This window comes from Barbus barbus (genome assembly GCF_936440315.1).
Source record: "Barbus barbus genome assembly, chromosome: 46".
NCBI lineage: Eukaryota > Metazoa > Chordata > Actinopteri > Cypriniformes > Cyprinidae > Barbus > Barbus barbus.
In genome coordinates this window covers 2,872,204-2,889,261 of record NC_136724.1, presented here as the reverse complement: position 1 = coordinate 2,889,261, position 17,058 = coordinate 2,872,204, and the positions used below count along the sequence as shown (strand labels likewise).

The following is a 17,058-nucleotide window of genomic DNA, read 5'->3' as shown; positions in this document are numbered from 1 at the left end:
GTGGGCTTCGCATTGTCTTCCTGTTCCTGTTTAATTCACTGTATCCTCCTGAGTGCTGGAGGAAGTCATCTTCTGTCTGTCGCAGCTCCAGATATATATATGAACACCTGCTCGGCTCCCACCTGTCCGCTGGCATGTCCTGCGCACCACTAATGACCGCTGATGCCTCTCTGGCCTGCACTTTGTTCCCATAATTCCACTCCAATTCAGGGCAGCTCCCTGGAGAACATGATTCTTATGATTTTGACATTTCTTCAGATTTTGTTTTTAGTATCGGGGGCCTTAAATTAACACACGCCAAGTGTCAAATGCGAATGAAAATCTGCATTGGTGAGTATTCAAAACAGAAATATCTCGCCAGTTGGCTGGTAATTTTATATTAATTTTAACATTGCCTGAGAACCTGATATAGTTAGCTTGATTATTAAGACGTTGCAATTATATAAGCATGTAATCTGATCCTTTTATGCGAGCCACTCATGATGATGCTCATAACATGCAGTTGAAAATGCAGCATGCGCCAAAACATCTTAATAAATCTGTAATGAGAACAGTTTAGAAATATTTTGCCAATAAACAAGAGCAAAATAAAAGCTCTATGGTTTTAACATTTGAAAGCAAAAATATATATAAAAAGCAAAAAAAAAAAAAAATATATATATACAGTGCCCTCCATAAGTATTGGAACAGTAAAGAGAAAATTGCTCTGTTGGCTGTGGAGTCAAGACATATACAAATATGATTAAAATATGAATATGAGACAAAACTACAGAATGTCACATTTTATTATTAGCCGTTTCAACACATACATGTTTTACCAAATAAAAAGAACAGCACTTTTAGAGTTTCATCCCTCTGTATATATATGTGGGACAGTAAGGCCAATTCCTTTATTTTTGCTGTAGACTGAAAACATTTGGGTTTGACATCAAAAGATGAATATCAGACAAGAGATTTACATGCCGGCTTTTATTTCCAGGTATTTACATCTGGATCTTATACACAACTTAGAAGATATCACCTTTTATTTGAACCCACACATTTTTCATGTGAGCAAAAGTATTGGAACAGATATAATTAAGAATTAGAATTTAACAGATTAAAGTGAAATAGACTTAATATTTAAACACCAATAACTTGTACAGACACTATAAGGACAAAAGTGTTGGCACCCCCTTCTTTAGAACAGAAGAAGGCACTAACAAAACTGTGGCAACAAAGATGGAAACATAATTCATGTATTTAAAAATTGCATTTCCATCTCTGTTGCAACAGTTTTAGACGTGTCTAAAATGCCAGTACCCTTATGTACAAGTCATTGGTGTTTGGTGATGATTTTCTGGCTCAAGTCCTGATTTAAAGTCACACCAGAGGAGTTCAGCTGGGATCAGGACTTGGCTTTCTGCAGACCAGTCAAGTTCTTCCACACTGACTCAATCAATCATGTCTTTCTGAACCGTGTCTTATACACAGAGACAGTCATGTTAGAATAGAAAAGGGTTCTGTCCAAACTGTTGCTATAAAATTAGAAGCACACAATTCCCAAGAATATTGTTATATGCTTTAATATTAAGATTTGTACTCATAGAAATTACTAAAGTAGTCAAACATGTTCATTAGAAGGGGGTGACCCAATACTTTTGGCAATATAGTGTGTATATATTAGTGTTTTAAATTATTTTATTATTAAATTATATTATTATTATTATTTATAAAATGAAGTCCTTTACAGTTCAGTTGTATTATGGTGAAATTAATTTGTTTCATTTTCTATTTTGACTAAAATAATAAATACATCAATTTTAATAGTATTAATAAACAAATCAATTTGCTCAAGTCAGCTGCCATCGATTTGGGTAGAATACACATTTAGGTGAATATTGGCTATTTTTAAAGATTCTTTGTATTTGTATGAATATTTTTGACTTAATCCCTCAAAAAAAAAAGAATTTTATTCTTGAAATAAGAAAACACACAGATATTTTACGAGAAGCAGCATAAACGCGGCTTGGAGAAGAATAGGAGGCACTGGGATAATTTGTCTCTTGTCTCGTACCAAAGGCATTGAGCTGTCCTTTGAAACCGAATCAAAGTACAGCCTTTGAGATCAGTCCATCATGCTGTCTGCATTAAGAGCTCCTGTCACCCTGACACTCTCAGCATGGGAATCAATGAAGTTAAACTTCCTCAGGATTTAAAACACCATCTTCAATGAGAGTTAGAGAGTCAGGCTCAGAAGAGCAGCTTTCACTCTATTCTGAGATTCAAGGCCCAAAACATAATCTATGTGAGTGCGTGAATGTAGATGCTTTTAGCAATGCAAGCTTGATTTCCAGCTTTTCTGCATTCCCTGTTTGAAGGGAAGCTTGTTGAGTAAGTTACTTAAAGTTAGTTAAACTTGTTGACATAATACTGCTTCAGGTTTTTGGCAGGCATACTGCCACAGTGTCTAAAGAATGCATGTGGGGTCCAAAACTTAGACCACAATGAAAGCATTGGATTTCTAAAAACCTGTAAATAAACAGAATTGTAGGATTTATAAAAAAAATAAAAATAAAAATGTAGGAACTATATATGATTCTGAAAGTATTCCTTGTGAATTTATTCATGAAGACTGACTAATATTGCACTGTAATTACCAATGCCGTTGCAGATTATTTTTCATTTTTGAGTGTCTGATAACCTATATGATAATTTGATAACAACTATAAATAAATAAGAATAATAAGAATAATTGGTCATTATTATTATTATTATTATTTATTGCTGCTGTGGTTAAATATTAATTGCAACAGTAGAAAACAATATATATTTAGATTTATTATATTCAAAAATACAGTTATAATAGATGTTGTTGTTGCTCTCCTACTGATGTTATTTGTTATTATATTTATGTAGATTTGTTCTTGAGTTTGGTGAGTTACTATTTATTCATGTTTTTGTTTTACGCTGTCTAATTGATAATGTCCACATTTTACGTTAAATCTGCACTTTTTCTCACAATTATGACGTTTTGTTAATGATTTTTTTTCGCTTATAAATTGCATGATATCAATTTTTTTTTTTTTGTATATAAATTGTGTGATGTCAGTTTAGATTGGTGAGATATACATGCAAAATTGCTAGATATAAAACTTAACAATTCCAAAAAAATAAATAAATAAATAAACTGAATATTGAGATAAAAAGTCACCGTTTTTATATATTTATTTTGTGGTGGGTAAAAAAAACATTCTTAGATGTACACTGCCCTCCAAAAGTTTGGAAACGCCCTCAAAAAGTGGGGTTTTGGACAATATTGATATGAATCCTTTTTAATTTGTGATTATTTTGCACTGATAAGGGACAACACAATCTACAAAAACATATTTTATAACATAAACAGTTTATAAAATACCCCTGAAATTTCCGATTCATCAAAATATCCACCATTAGCAGCTATTACAGCTCTGCATAATCTGGGCATCTGAGCTGTCAGTTTATTCAAACATTGACTTTGAATTGGTAATCAATTGTTGAAGCTACAGCATTAAGGTGTCCCAAAAATCTTTTAAAAACCTGGGCCAAGTTTAAACCAGTAACCAGGCAATAGTTCTGATAACGCGGAGCCATATAATTAATATCAGTAATACGCAGCATGCACGATACAAGGAAATGATCAGTAACATCGTCACTTTGAGGTACGATATCTATATCGCTAAGATCACTTCCATGCGATATAATTAAATCTAACGTATGATTAAAACGATGAGTGGGCCCGGTGATGTTTTGCTTGACTCCAAAAGAGTTTATTAGGTCAGTAAACGCAAGTCCTAACGCATCATTTGTATTATCAACGTGAATGTTAAAATCTCCGACAATTAGCAGTTTATTGACATTAACCAATAGATTTGAGAGGAAATCTGCAAATTCTTTTAGGAAATCTGTATATGGCCCTGACGGTCTATACACAGTAGCCAGAGCAAGAGATAGCAGAGATTTATTTTGCATATCTAACAGTGTAACATTAAGCAGAAGTATTTCGAATGAGTTAAACCTCCTGTATCCTGTTTTCTGAGTAACATTGAGAATATCACTATATATTGTTGCCACACCGCCACCACGACCAGTCTGACGGGGCTCATGTTTATAACAGTAGCTTGGTGGAGTAGACTCATTTAGACCAAAATATTCATTTGGTTTCAGGTTTCAGTCAGGCAGAGTACATCAAAATGATTATCTGTGGTCATTTCATTTACAATAACTGCTTTGGGTGAGAGTGATCTAATATTTAGGACCCAAGCTTTAAAAATTGCTTTTGTTCATTTATTTTGCGTTTTTCTGGTTTAATCACGATCAGATTTTTTCTAGATCCTGCATTAAATTTATATTTTGACCTCGCTATTCGGGGAACAGACACAGTCTGTATAGATTGGACAATGCAAGTACTTCTATCTTTTAAGTGTGTAGACCAAAAGTCATCATAGCAGTTATTTGAGAGTTGGCTTACTAGTCAGATGGAGCGTAGCGTCCTGGAGATGTTGTCCGATAGGAGTTCTGCTCCGAATCTGCTGGGGTGCAGGCCATCAGCACGGAAAAGCCTAGGACGCTCCCAGAAAAGATTCCAATTATTAACAAAGAGCAGTTTCTGTCCTTTACACCCTGACAATAACCATTCGTTTAAAGCAAAAAGTTTACTGAACCTTTCGTGTCCTCGTCGATACGTGGGAAGCGGTCCTGACACGATGATCGTCGTCGCGGCCGATGTGCTGCGTACCGTCTCGATCAGGCTCCTGAAGTCCCTCTTCAGTGTCTCCGTCTGCTGCAGCTTGGTGTTGTTAACCCCCTCGTGCAGCACGACAGCACCGATGCTCTCGTCGCCCTTCAGGATCGTGGGTATCTGCGCAGAAACAGCAAGAACACGAGCACCAGGGAAACAGTGAGTGTGCACTTTACCTTCAGCTAACGTAGCACGGACGTGCCGGACGATGGAGTCTCCGACGATCACAGCGTCGTGTTCAGTCTCGTGGAGGGGAGCGAAGCGGTTCCGGGTGGAGATATCGAAGACCGGAGGGGGCGGAGGGGGAGAGGTCGTCGCCCGGGCCCTGGCTCGCGTTTTCCGCTACTGGTGCACCCAGGGTCCGTGGCGCCCCGGCGCCGGAGTGAAGGACATCTGGGAAGATCGCGTCCTGGGTGCACAGGGTCTGTGCAGAGAAACACACGGAGTAGAGGTGGTGGGAGTGTTAGCAGCGTGCTGTATACTTACCCCGGACTTGTGAGCGTCAGCCCGGGATATTTCCAGCGCGGCTCTCCGCTCTCTCAGCTGGGCCTGCTTCTCCACCAGGTCGCAGATCTGCTTCTCCACGGGCTCCAGCTGCACCGAATGCAGCCTGAATGTGTCCTCACCTGCACTCAAAGGTAGACACCAATCCGTCATTTAAGCAAGTAAGAGTGAAACAATGGTAATGTGTGTGAATGGAGTATTAGCAATCTAAGCGAGATTAGCGGCAGCCACGCTGCTGATGCTAACGGGCTATAAGCTAATAGCAGACTCGAGAAATCAAAATAAAGCTAGTGATAACAAGGCGCTCTGATTGGTTTTGTTTTAGAATGCTATTGGGGATATATTCACACGTTATAGGAACGAAAATGATAGTGTATAAAATAGTTTTTAAGATAGAAAATAGACGATAAAGAATCAACTTGATGGAGCTCAAACTCAAAACACGCAGTCACAAATCAGCACATGCGTCTGTGCAAAACATGCTACATTACTGTTTGAGTTTGAAATGTAGATTTCAAGAGATAAATTCTGATTTTTTCTCTGCATTGTGAGAAAAGCAGTAGCAGTTACCTTTTTTTTTTAATTCTGTGTCAGAAATGGGCTTCCATAATTCGCACTATTGGCCTCAGACATTTGTAGCTCCCTGCATGTACAGCGAGCGTGCCAGGCGTTCACAGCTGCGTTTGCGTTCTTGTGTGGAGTGGTTTTGTGGAGTCACGGTGAGTGTCTGTTGTGTGTTGTAGTGTTTGAGGAGGTGCCTCTGCCGGTGACACTCTCAGCAGCGCAGCAGTCATCCAGCATTCTGCTGACTCACACACATCACAGCACACAGACCCACGCCTCTCTCTGTTACACACACATACTGTACGCATAACGTCCCGCTGTGTGTCGTGACACCGCCAGCATGCGCCCGCCCTCCGCACACTCCCACAGCCCAGACTGGAGCATGCTTATGTCTTCTGCTCTTCTCTAGGAGTGTGGATCTCCTCCAATCCGTGAGTCACTGCTGCCCATCCACTCCTGCTCAGATGTCCTTTTCTGACACTCGCTGGTTGCTGTGCTTTCTCAATCTCTTTGTTCTTTTTATAGATGCCATACTTCTATCATCTTAAATGGTTTGTCCTATAAGACCATAACAACAAATCAGGTTTACATTAGATGTTCAGGCTAATGTCTCTTTATTAGAGGAAGTTTTATTGTAAAGTCGTGTTGGGCAGTATTAATGATATCTGTAGACACCAAAGCTGAACTATGAGGATATTTTCTGCTGTGATTCCAACATATTTCAAATTTCTATTGGCCCCAACAGAGAGAGAGAGAGAGATTTTTTTGTTTGTTTGTTTAAATGATTTAATTATATATTTTCAAAATGTGTTTACATTTATTTTTGTAATTTGCATCATTCAGGAGTTCTGGTTCAGTAATTAATACTTTTCTTTATATATTTATTTATAAAATGTATACAGTATGTGTGTGTGTGTATATATATATATATATATATATACACATATACACACACTATATATATATATATATATATATATATATATATATATATATATATATGCATATATATATTAGATTAGATTGTATAAAAGTATTTATAAAAAAAAAAAAAATCACCGGCACAATTGTTTTCAACATTGATAATAATCATAAATGTTTGTTGATCAGTAAATCAGTATATTATAATGATTTCTGAAGATCATGTGACACTGAAGACTGGAGTAATGATGCTGAAAATACAGCTGCAGATCACAGAAATAAATTATAGTTTACAATATATTACAATAGAAACAGTTATTTTCATCAAATATAAGCAGTCTATGTGAGAATAAGAGACTTCTTTCAAAAACATAAAAAAAAAAAACCAAACCTTTGAATGACAGTTCAGTTTTGTGTTTTTGTGTATTATTATACATTTTTTTCTTACATTCTTTTCATTTTTATTAAGTAAAATGTCTTTACAAACTTTGCAACAATAGCTGGAAATAATGTTATAATAATTGTGAAGTGTTACAATCCCTAGCGATTTTAAGGGGTATAGGGAAGAGCATTAATTGCTGAGGTCCGATCTCGACCCGATATCCGCGTAAGCAATAAAAACAAAGCGCTGAAGGCAACAAACCGGTGTTTATTTACAATTTTTACACTGGGAACCTCTTGTCCCTAAACCATTCAATATAATATTTACATTAAAAAAAAAAACAACTAAAGAAAGAAATCAGCCCAAATAATTAGGGGAAAAGAAGAAGGGAACTGGGCGGCAGTCAAATAAAAGAAATAATCAAAACATAACCCTCTAACTCAGTTATCAAATCTAAACTTAACTAAAGAGAAACAAAAAGAAAAGAAAATCTTCAGTATCTAGAGATACCCTAAACTAAGCTACTCTCACTAGCTAAAACAAAAAGTACAAGTGAGGCACCCTTACCTACTGTATTTAACAATCATTCACTACAGAATAATCACGTGATATTCTTACCTTTCCTCTCCTTCTCTCCCCTTTATATACATACAAATTAAATTTACATAAAGATAAGATGAAGCTTAATATACAAAAACCCACGCAAACATATGGAACTATAGCTTAACCCACAGTATACAAATTTAGCATTAGCTAAACAACACCATCATAAAACAACAGACACAAGCAAGACATCTGCCGCATTGTCTCAGCGTCTTCCTTTTATAGATCCAGCTGGTCACTAATTAGGACGAGACCGATGACATCATCTCCTCCAACGATGATTGGCAGGGAGCAGGACCAATGGCGTAGCACTAAAAAAAGTAAAAGTAAAGACAAACAACAGAGAAACAAAAAGAAGAGAAAAAACAACAACACAAAACAGCACCAGCCGTAACAGAAGTTAAACCTGTCTTGAAGCTTGCATAAACACTTTTACTGGAAAATTTGTCTACAGTAAAACATAACTGATTATGACTGATAATTTTATTCAAACAAATGTTTAAGTTTGCAAGGCATAAAAATGCAATTAAAGCAATTCTGTCTATTTGGCGGCCATCTTGGTAATGCCTCAGACAGCTATTTCCTGGTCTGGAAATAGTTTTCTAGTCTGCAAAACATTGCATCCCATTTGTGGAAGCAGGAAAAGTCCTCCACAGGATCCCTCCGCCCTACCAGTGCTTCACCAGAGTCCTAATGCATATCACATCACGCTTTACCTTGCAGATTTTGATCTCTAACCTTGGTAAAAATGTATTTACCCCCAGTTCAAACGGTCAATCTAATTGATCGTTTGCATTGGATAAGCAGCGCTGCCTTCAATAAACAAAAACAAACAATTACCAGTAGAACTAAATTCATTCTACAGTGTATTATGAAGACGTTTATTCCGTCTCAGATTGGCTAAAGTGAGTGTCATCCATGAGTCCTTTGGGCTAAACGGTAGATTATATATTTTTTTCTTGTGGAGCTCCAGTGTATTGACTCTAACTCTACTGTTGTAAGTGCAGAGCAGAGGTCATGTACATAGAGCAGTTTACATAAGTTCTGACGTTCTAACAGCTGTATTCCAATTCAGAGGCTGCATTCAAAGACTGAATACGTCACAGCTGTGCGACGAGGGTTGTCCCATTTCAAATGCAGCCTTGAAATTCATCCTTCTTTTCACGGGCCATGGAGGACTGTGTTGTGGTGCTCGTGTGGAAGGTGCGAATTCAAATCTGGCTTGCAACATTTCCTTTGTGCCCTTCCAATTTTTCTATACTACCACATTATGTGGCAAAGCATATAATATGCCCTCTTTAAAATATATATAAAAATAAAGCAATTGAAACATCACAATTCCATTCTTGTTAGTATGCAAGACAAGTATTTCTTTACCGTGAAAAATTCTCAACATATTTGTGCTGTTATTTCATCAGTCCTGTCCTGCGTTGCACCGCTGCTGTGAGAAATCTATCCTGAAGAGAGACATAAAATATGACTGCTAAATTCTCTTGAGAGCCAGAGTCAACACAATCAGGCTGTCGCTTTCTGCTCATTAATGCGTTTGACATGACAGATCATTTATGTTGGTCTTCAATTTGAACATGATGAGCAGACCAGGATAATTCGGAGATGAGTTCCAGACCGGATCAGGCTCATTATGGGAGTGAAGGAAAAGTGAAACAGATGAGTGGACAAAGATATGGACACGTGTTTTGTTGATTTCTTGTTGTCACTCACAATGTGATTTTTATTCTTGGCCAAGTGGTAGAAGAAATAGAAAATGAAAAGTTGCTGTAAATGTACTCACCCTCAACCATCCGATTTGATGATGAATTCTTCATCAGATTTTGAGAAATAGCATTCTATCAGTGTCTCACCAATGGATGGTCTGCAGTGAATGGGTGCCGTCAGAATGAGAGTCCAAACAGCTGATAAAAACATCACAATAATCCACAAGTAATCCACACTACAGTCCAGTCCATCGATTATTGTTTTAACTTCAAACTGTTGCATCTGGCCAAAATATGAGTCCTTAACCCATAGTAACGCTTCCTCCAGTGAAAAAATCCATCTCCTGTTGTCCTCTCACATCAAAGTCCACCAACATATTTGTTTAGAGCTGTTTTGGTCTGATTTCACACAACAGTGTTTGATCTGTGCAGATTTATCGCCTGATTCAGACCAGGAAGCATTTTTCTATGGATTATTTTAGCCAGAAGCAATGGTATTAAGGTAAAAACATCTTGATGGATTTATTTCTTACTAACACATAGCTTTTCACTTCACAAGTCATTAACTGATGGACTGGAGTGGTGTGGATTATTGTGATGTTTTTATCAGCTGTTTGGACTCTCATTCTGACGGCACCCATTCACTGCAGAGCATCCATTGCTGAGCAAATGATGGAATGCTACATTTCTCCAAATCTGTTACAATAAAGAAATAAACTTATTACACCTTGGATGGCCTGAGGGTGAGGACATTTTCTACATTTTCTTTTTTTTTCAGCATTTTCACTATTCCTATAAACTCGACGTATACTTCTTTGTGTTCATTTCCCCTTTAGCTCAGTTCTTACATAACATCCTAAAAAAAGACAGAAGTGTTCTGTACTTTTCTGTGGGTATAACCCATGCTTTCACCCCATATAGGGCGATGCATTCGTGTTAGATGTTTTTGGAAAAATTGCAGTGTAATGTCATTTTATCTTTCTCTGTTTGATGACTTACAGCAAACATCTTTTCCTCCCTGTGGGATTGTGCATTTAGTGTTCTGTCGCCGTCTGAACCTCCCTCCAAATGCACACATTCACATTTACAATGCAAACACACACCTTCAAAGCCACTTTGTCTTTGATCCAGATCACATATGTATCTCAGATGTGAACAGTCCTGTTAGTGCGCTATAACACTTGTGTTTGTGTATGTTGCTGTATGGTTGCCAAAGCAAGCCTGTCACAGCGCATGAGGATATTGACTGTGTCTACGGCCATGACTTCCATCCACTTGTGTTTGAAATACAGTATTGATGTGATTTACCTCCTCAATGCTGAACAATCAATCTCCACTAACTACTGCTGAAAGTACTCAGTGTCAAAACCTCTCTGCTCTTTTCTTGCTATAGAGATGAAATCTGACTGCTAATGTGACTTATGGTCCACGGGATCTTTATACTCGCTGAACAGCCAGCAATAAATGTGTGGCCAGAGAATCAGCACGTTTTGTGCATTGCAATGTATTTTGTGTCAAAAATAAGAGCGAGCGATATAGCTGAAACAATCATTCACTATCAATATAAAAACACTACTGTTCAGACATTTTGGGTCAGTACATTTATGTATTTATTTATATGTTTTAAGGTTTCCACAAAAATTTTAAGCAGCACAATTGATAGTGATGTAATAATAATGATAAAACAGCATATTATACATATTTCTGAAGGAATTTGAAAGGAAAAACACAAAATCTCCACATTGCCTCCTGTATTTTACCACACCGTTAAGAAACTAGCGTCCTCATGGCAGCTTCTCAAACCTTTTCATCACGTCTCCTCCCAAGATAAAGGAGAGATATTTACCCGTAATGTTGGGTTGATGCCATTTCCCAAAAATAGCTTCCTCGATCCAGGAACAAATGATGTATTCAAATGCTGTATCCCCTAATGCAGATCACAGATCTTTGAACAGTAATATTTAGTGTTTACTTGGCTCTCAGTTACTGCTGTTAAACTGCATTAGTGTGACACATTTCAAGTTTTGACTTGTCTGTTGTGGAACAAAAAAATTGTGCCGGTCGTAAACCTTTACATGAAATTACAATAATTGGAGCGTATATAAGTTTTGAAATGGATGTGAAGAATAAAAGAAGACAGAAGTGAAATTGTATGTATTATTATTCCTTTGCATTCCTTTCTACGTTCCTGTTTATTGTAGCTGAACAACACTGAGCATGAATGCCGTTTCTCATAGTCCACCTAGTCAATCAGCAGTGGCTAAACTCCCTGTTATCGATTGTGTTTCTGATTTCGCTCTTTGGTTTCAACGGCGGCTCAGATTGAGTTTCCTGAGCACTTCCTCTAGTGTTTCGTTATAATGCAGTCAAACACCTGTGGCAGTATTGCCTGTAAAACGCCAATAAAAGCAGAATGTTTCATTAAAAAAAAACAAAAGCAATGCTGTGCTGAGAGCTGAGCAAGCAGAAGGAATGAATACATTCCCCTCGAGGGAACTGCTCGCCTCTTAATACAATGCATTTCTTTCTACACATCCCTGTGTTTATCTAACCTCTGCTTCAGTGCCCAAAAGGAGAAATGAAAAGACTGTGGCAGGGGAACGAATGCGGTGTTTGTCTTTCTAAGCCTCTTTTGCTCTTATGTGTGTTTTTTTTTTTTGGACTGAGCAGAAATATTGTTTTTTTTTTTTCCTCCTCTCCTCATTTCATCTGTATTAGGCAGAGATGTTTTGCTTTGCCCAGGTGACTGTGAGCTGTCCGTAGTGCTGAATTATGTTGCCTAATTCATACTATAGGCCAGAGATACTGTAGTATGTACAGCTTGCTCATGCTTTATTAATTATGATCCCAATGGGTCATTCTTTATTTAAGGGAACGTTTATACCCGTTTAAAAGGGTAGTTGACCTAAAAATGGCAAATCTGTCATCATTTGCTGCTGACCCTCATGCTGTTCAAAACTTAAAAAAAAAATACTTTAACATGTTTTTAATGGATATGGGATTTTGGTTGGATTCCGGAGTGTTTTGTTCCTTTTCTTGGAAATCTGCCGTCCTGCAGAGCGTAGCTTCAGTCCTGATCTAACAAACCTGCCTGTAATGTCTTTCATGTGAACTCCCAAGACCTTCAGCATTGTGTTTGATTAGAGCTAGACCTAAACTCTGCTGGAAATTACATTTACGCAAGCCAGATTGCACTACCTGGCTGTAATTTGATCTAAAAATAGAGGTTTATGCCAGACAAAAAGAGAAATAAAAACAATAGCACCTTCCCCTCGCGACACTGATAATCAGTTGATAGCCTGATTTGTAGTTTAACTACTTACAATTACAAATAACTTGCATAATAACTCTACTGCAGAGGAACTCGCACTTTTTGGGGCACTCCGAGGACAGCAAGCAAACCCTCGAATCCTTTGGGTTTGCGGGTGGCGCACAGACAGATGGGACTGATCCTGACTTTGCGCTTTAGCAGCGACTGCAAGCCACCCTCTGTTTCATATTCATTGCAGTTTTACTCTATTCTAATTCTTCTGTACCTCTGACATGCCGTGCCACCCCCCTGGGCTCTCCAGCTCAGCACTTTTTCACACTGTCACCAGCATATTGATTTGGTCTGTCTATGCATATCCCTCAGTCAGCTATAGAGGACATTGTCTCGCATTTCTATTGTTTGTTGATTTTAAACATAAACGGGGGACAGAAACAGTAAAAAGATCTACACTGTAAATACATTTGATTAAATAGATTGCTCTTTGTTGCAGTGCATTGCAAAATATAATTTTCTGAATCTTTATATTTATTTATGTATTTGTTTTTTTACTTTTTTCAGTGTTTTCTTTTACTTTTTTACTATTTATTTATTTCATAAATCTGTACAAAAATCTATGCTTAGAAAAAGGGGGGGAAACTATTTTGCCATTGGAATAAAAAAAACTAATTCAAAATATATTATCTGAAAAATAATTATCATATATAAATAGTATAATATCTTATAAATTATTAGTATAATTATATTTAAAAATCATGTAAAAATTACAGTCATTTTGTAAAGAAAAAAATAATAAATGTGAAATAAATATATTTGAAGGTATTTTTTATAACTGCAAAAAAAATTATCTTCTGCTCTCATACTAAATCTAAACATTATTAAATCAAGACACACTTACTTGAGAAGCAAAATGACCTAGATATTACATTTAGACGTTTATAAAAGTGAGTTTATGCTTAAAACAAGACAAAATATCTGTCAATAGGGTAAGAAAAAAATATTGTTTTGATTTTTAATTTTAATTTTAGATTGTTTAGATATTTGTGGGAAAATAGACAATAATACTAAGAAAATCTTGCTTTCTTTCTTTTTTTGCGCGCGCAGTGTATAACAATAGTAAGTTGTAAAACAAAACAAGAAAGTCTTCACTTGTCCCAGTGATTCACATCTGGATTTGAAGCTGTCATTGCACATCTGAAGCACAGGTTGATGAATAGCAGTGGTTATTCCAGCTGTGTTAAGGGCAGCTATGGTGTAATAACTTCATGATAAGTTTTTTACGGCACTAATAACCCCATCAGTTCTCCCAGGAGAGTGTGGCACGCTTGACGGATGTGTGACCCTGTAATGAACGCTGTGGAAACAGCAGTAGCATCTATGAAAATCCACTCTGACCCTGATAGGAGTCTCACTCAGAAAGGTGTTTGTTAAATACAAAAACTGTGGAATTGTATTGTCGTACTTATTACCTGAGAAAACAAACTTGTTAAGCTCCAGATGCAAGTAAATCAGCTTTGAATTAAAAAGCGTCGACTGGTAGGAACTGCTAATTTTTCAAAGACTGGAGGCTACTATGGCAAATGTGATTTAAAAAGTGATTCATTCTCCAAAAGCAATTAAGAGGTCTGTAGGCTCGTCATCTGAGGCTGAGAATCCATTATTTGGACAAAAAAAAAAAACTCCCCATTGGTTGAGCTGGTATTGTTACATAAGGCCACTCAAACAAACAGATTGTTGCTTGGTTTGGTGCTGCTAAAAGTGCAAAAATTACACCTCGTAATATAAATCTAAGACCGATGCATCTTCTAACAAAGTTTAGCTCAAGGAACATTTATTTAGCATTAGAAATGTAGCTTGCTATCTGTACATTATTCAGAACTCTGCATTGTTAGGCTTTTTTGCTGAAAGAAAAAACCAAGCAACCAAAATTATAGGTGACTCCAGATCTGGGATGTTTGCACTGATTCATTTGCCACGATGCTGAGGAAAGGGGGAAGGCGTTTTATTGTTTGTTTATTGTTTATATAATGGTTGATGATTATTAAAAATAACCATGGACTGTGAAAAAATCATAACCAATGCTGCCAAACTGATCACATAGAAAAAAAAAATCACTATTTTGTGAGATGGCAGTTTTGTATTAATCCGGATATATATATATATTCATACATACATACATATACACATATACATATACATATATATATATAACATGGACAGACAACTATATGTATATCATGTATATATTCATTCCTCAGAAATCAGAACTTTGCATCTTTTGAAAATTCTATATATATATACACACACACACAGACACACACACACACACACACACACACACACACATATACACACACACACATATATACATACACATATACACACACATACACATATACACACACACACACACATATACACACACATATACACATATACACATACACACACACATATACATACACATATACACACACATATACACACACACACATACACATATACACACACACACACACATATACACACACACACATACATACACATATACACACACATACACATATACACACACACATACACACACACACACACACACACATACACACACACACACACACATGTTGGTTTTGCTATATTTGAGAGGACTCTCATAGGCGTAATGGTTTTTATACTGAACAAACTGTATATTCTATTGCCCTACACCAACCCTACACCTAAACTTAGCCCTCACAGGAGACTTTTTGCATTTTTACATTTTAAGATAAACTTCATTTAGTATTTTTAATAATTTATTTCCCTTGTGAGGACCGGCCAAATGTCCTCACAAAGTCAAAAATCTCAGGCTTTACTATCCTTGTGGGGACATCTGGTCCTCACAAGTATAGCTAAACACGTACACATATACATATATATAATGTGTGTGTGTTTACTTAAAAAAAAACAAGGCAGTGGGGCATAAGCAGATCTTATGAAAACATGCTAATAATAACAGTGTACGAATTCATACAAATTTGCCAACAATTCACGAAAACGTAAAATAGTTCGGAGTAGCCATGAGTGTTTTTCATGAATTTGCTTTTTGAGCGAAAACTCGTATATTTTTATGTGGTGGTCTGATCAGAGACCCAGGGCTATATTTAAAACCTCCTTAATGTCTTTATACACCATAAATATGAGTGAGCGTCCCTCCCACCCTCTCCACATGAATACTAATGAACATCGCTGAGCGGTCAGGAAATCATCCTCATAAAAATCATCCTGATGAAGGTTGGGTAACTCAGCCAGTTCAGATTAATAGTTACTGACGTCCCAAAGGCTCTCGCAGTTTTTCCATTATTCTTTTGTTTAAAGGTGATGTATGTAATTTTTGATGTTCAAATACTTTCTCCTGTCCCAACTAAAAGGGATTAAAAATGTACATTCGGTCATCATTTGCTCACCCTCAGGTCAATGCACACCTGAATGACTTTCTTCTCTGGAACGAAGACAACTATATGTATATCATGTATATGTTCATTCCTCAGAAATCAGAACTTTGCATCTTTTGAAAATCCTGTTTGAAGTTCACCGCAGCAACAGCTCAACCAATTGCAGGTGTTTGGGGGTGGGGCTAACTTTTGGTCTGATCAGTGACAGACGGGGGAAGCTTGAAGGTTTGAAAATGAATGAAGTGAAATTAAGACAGACATAAATATTGAATGAAATAATCATCATTGTACTTTTCTTAAATACTTTTAACAGTGAATTATTATTATCGTTATTGTTATTGCCATGCTGATATTACAAACAAGCACAGCATTTTAAGACACAATTGTATGGAAGCCTGTTTCCGCGACATAATTAAAGAAAAAAAATTAAAAAGGCAACTCGCAATTAATTTTTCTTGCAATTGTGAGAAAAAAAAAAAAAGAATTAGGGAATGTAAAATCACAATTGTAAAAAAAAAATTAAAAAAAAAATGATTTTTAATTTTGTGGTGGAAACAAAAAACAATTGCGAGAAATGCAAGGAAAAAAGTTATATGAACAGTTCATTTGATAACTCAGTTTTTAACAATTCTCAAAAATCATGTTTTTTCATTGTGCATTCCCATTCATCTCAATCAGACTGCAGTTGGGTTATTTTAACTAGGTTAAAAAATTACTTTAAAAAAAAACAGCTAATTATCGTTTTTTGCAAATAAACACTTCATATTCTGCAAGTTTATATTTCGCAATTCAGATTTTTTTCTCAAATAGCATGCTTAAATGAAGCAGTTCAGTTTTTTTGTCTGCCACAGAATTAAAACAGAGTATATAAAAATATATATAATGTATAAAATAAATTATCAATATTTTGA

General features: G+C 36.5%; 1 protein-coding gene across 1 annotated transcript in view; it reads left to right on the top strand.

Annotated features, from left to right (window-relative positions):
* Positions 1-17,058, top strand: part of LOC306864801 (LYR motif-containing protein 4B-like) — a 52,212-nt gene that overhangs the window by 10,496 nt on the left and 24,658 nt on the right. The window lies entirely within an intron of this gene.